At 38.6% G+C, this 3573-nt stretch overlaps 1 non-coding gene across 1 annotated transcript; it reads left to right on the top strand.

The window, feature by feature from the left end:
- Positions 1–551: 551 nt before the first annotated feature.
- Positions 552–626, top strand: Trnat-cgu (transfer RNA threonine (anticodon CGU)). The gene has a single exon. It is a non-coding gene; the product is annotated as a tRNA-Thr (tRNA).
- Positions 627–3573: the final 2947 nt, after the last annotated feature.

Below are 3573 nucleotides of genomic sequence, written 5' to 3'. Positions count from 1 at the left end.
GAGTTCGAGTCTCGGTCGGGCACACAGTTTTAATCTGCCAGGAAGTTTCATATCAGCGCACACTCCGCTGCAGAGTGAAAAATCTCATTCTGGAAACATCCCCCAGGCTGTGGCTAAGCCATGTCTCCACAATATCCTTTCTTTCAGGAGTGCTAGTTCTGCGAGGTTCGCAGGAGAGCTTCTGTAAAGTTTGGAAGGTAGGAGACGAGGTACTGGCAGAAGTAAAGCTGTGAGTACCGGTCGTGAGTCGTGCTTCGGTAGCTCAGTTGGTAGAGCACTTGCCCGCGAAAGGCAAAGGTCCCGAGTTCGAGTCTCGGTCGGGCACACAGTTTTAATCTGCCAGGAAGTTTCATATCAGCGCACACTCCGCTGCAGAGTGAAAATCTCATTCTGGAAACATCCCCCAGGCTGTGGCTAAGCCATGTCTCCACAATATCCTTTCTTTCAGGAGTGCTAGTTCTGCGAGGTTCGCAGGAGAGCTTCTGTAAAGTTTGGAAGGTAGGAGACGAGGTACTGGCAGAAGTAAAGCTGTGAGTACCGGTCGTGAGTCGTGCTTCGGTAGCTCAGTTGGTAGAGCACTTGCCCGCGTAAGGCAAAGGTCCCGAGTTCGAGTCTCGGTCGGGCACACAGTTTTAATCTGCCAGGAAGTTTCATATCAGCGCACACTCCGCTGCAGAGTGAAAATCTCATTCTGGAAAGAAATTCATGTTCGTATACCAAGGACCTTTCAGGATCATAGGAAAACCACATGCCAATGCATATAGGCTAGAGTACCCTAAGAGTAAAAAGATATTAGGTCTCAGGAACGTGACCGACCTAAGGAAGTTCATAGGTAGTGAATGAATTCTGTAGGGAGGAGGTTGTTCTGTAACCTCTACACAGTGTGGCAGCTGTGCAGCCCCAGCTGTGTGAGAGCTTCTTTCCATTTCAGGTCTCACTCATTCTTCATCTTTCCTATCCACCTAAAATTTCGACCTCTTCCTTCCAACATATTAAATTTTCCGGTATGACTATCAAGCCATGTATTCTGTAACCATTCTATCCACCGATTAGTGAAGAAAAATACCTAAGGTGACAAACCTAACAGTGACATAAACCACAGAGAAGTATGATGTAATTAAGATACAAATGTATTTGAGTAACAAATATGTATAGAACCCTGGTAATATTGTAAGTACAAAGTGTTGTTTTATTGGAAATGGTCCCACAATAATATTTAAAAAGAAATATAAATTCGTGTACAAGCAGGATCTGAAGTGGCAGTGAAACCTATTGTATACTGTAGAGCTAATTAATTAATAGTAAAAGAGATTGCTTAGTGTTATGAAAAATATGCAGATAAGTTGTAAGAATAAACTCACCTTGTGTAGCAAGGAATGGCAGTGTAATAGAATTGAACAGTGTTTGTGGTTGAGACGTGAAGGACACGTCCCTGAAATATTTATAAGGTTGGAGCTGGCCGTTATTTTGGTGTAGTGTGTGACAGGACACACCTACACGTATTGAGGTTATGAGTTGGAGGCGTGAATGCGACCATAGGTACCCTTATGTTAGATGAGACAGAGCAGCTCATGATGTCCTATAGGTTTAAGGAATTTAGCATTACGCTCGTCCATAATTACTTGATGCACTTTAGTGGTAGGTCGAGAGAGACTACCTGTGGTTTCAGCGTCCGATCGACTGGAAATGGATTGCCACGTGAGCAAACTGATCAACTGCAATACACTATAGATATGAAATAAATGTGCTATCCTATGCTTTAAATTTTAATGGAGTGAGTATTACTTAAGTTCATACACTAGCAACATAATTGAGTAACATAATGGCAGACGTGAAAAATTATTTATAGCTCAGCATAAACACACTTCGATGAAGTAAGTACATAATTGCAGATGTGGAACTGACACAGCAGCAGAGGACCAATAAGTGGATTTAGTAGTCAACTAATCGTAGTGTGTTTTGAACACTCAGAACTGTACTATTACCACAAGTTACTCACATGTACAAAGAAGCTGAGAATACAACTACTAATCAAATATACTCATACTATCTCTAAGAATAAGGTAATCGAAGATGAGTCAGCTAAGTAAATAAAATACATATTTGTCAGGAATGTACCGAGCATTGGTTCAGTGTTCCGGCCCAGAAATAATAAACTGAAATTAAATAGGATTCATGATTGTATGCCTTGAGCATAAATTTTCTCTAGTACGTGACTAACGGCGTTTTGAGCCATTTGTTTACCGATTTTATGACAATTAAGTAACCACGAGGGTATAATTGAAAAAGTTCTGTTAACTTTGTTCCAGCAACATATTGAAAGATAAAATGTATATATCCCCATTTCATTGTGACCCACTCTTTTTGTTTGTTCTACAGGACAAACCAGATACTGGCAGCCTGGTAGCTGCGTGAAAGCGTGGAGTGACTTGGACACAACTCACAGTGACCCCTCCCCTTTCCCCATGTAATTTAGAGTGAACGTGAAGGACGCACACCATAGCAACCTCCCCTCCTCTACCCTTGTGAATGGAAGTGTAGAACGCCAGCCAAAGCGGCTACAACCACGTGTGTAAAAATGAAATTGTCATGATTATAAAATTTTCTTTCAGGTTTAGAAAAGACTGCTAAGATATAATCATCTGTTTATGTATCTTGAATAACTGTGTTATTTTCTTTGAATTTGTGTATGTAAAAATGTATTTAATGGATTTAAGATTTTCAAAATTTTACATATTTTTGTGTGTCTGTTTGTCTAAGGCAATATGTATGCCAAAGTGTTTCATTGATTTTGCTTAAATTTTGAGTGATAATGTTGCTTAAGAGGCAGTGAACATGCCAGCCATCTAAATAATTGAAGTAGGTAACCAGTTTTCTTTTAATATTTCTATATGTTTACATTTCAATTTTAATTTTTCATAGGGAGTTAAGCTGTACTCTTGCTTCCCTTTTTGTAATTAAATTTTTTTCATTCATTAACATTCAAAAAACAAAATTTAAGTACAAGGTGATGTAGGGAAGCAGCCTACTCACGCCTTATAAAATTCTCATCAGTCTTTCCATTGTGTGCCAGCCTAGTCCGCTGTAACTAGCTCTGACGTCATAAATGTTGCGCAATACTTTTAAAATCAAGTAAATAACCTGAAACGTTTCTAGCATGTCAGGAATAAAACTAAATCAATATGTGTTGAATATCAGTTAAATAGCTTTAACCATTTTCAAAATTTGGACGTCTTTTCTGTAAAAATCATTGGCGCAACAGAAAAGAGCTAGAGACTCAAAAATTTATATTTAGATTCCTTTTTCATAATAATTTAATAGAAACAGTATTCTGGATCCCATAAATTAAAATTTTTGTTGAAATTCATGATTTTCTGGTTTTTGTCTTAGAAATTAAGGAAGCAAGATAGATTAAGTAGGCGAATAAGTAAGGCTAGGATGTTTAAATTTAAGTAGAAGGGCGATTCGCTATAATCATAAAGATGTGAGAAATTTTAATTGAATAACTATAAAACTATAGCGATAGCGTATCTCCAAAGGGCAAGTTCAGAGCTCGTCTACTGCTTGTAGTAT

This window comes from Schistocerca nitens, chromosome 7 (assembly GCF_023898315.1).
Source record: "Schistocerca nitens isolate TAMUIC-IGC-003100 chromosome 7, iqSchNite1.1, whole genome shotgun sequence".
In the NCBI taxonomy this organism is placed as follows: Eukaryota; Metazoa; Arthropoda; class Insecta; order Orthoptera; family Acrididae; genus Schistocerca; species Schistocerca nitens.
Note: the sequence above shows the minus strand (reverse complement) of the source record. Positions and strands in the feature narration are given on the sequence as shown.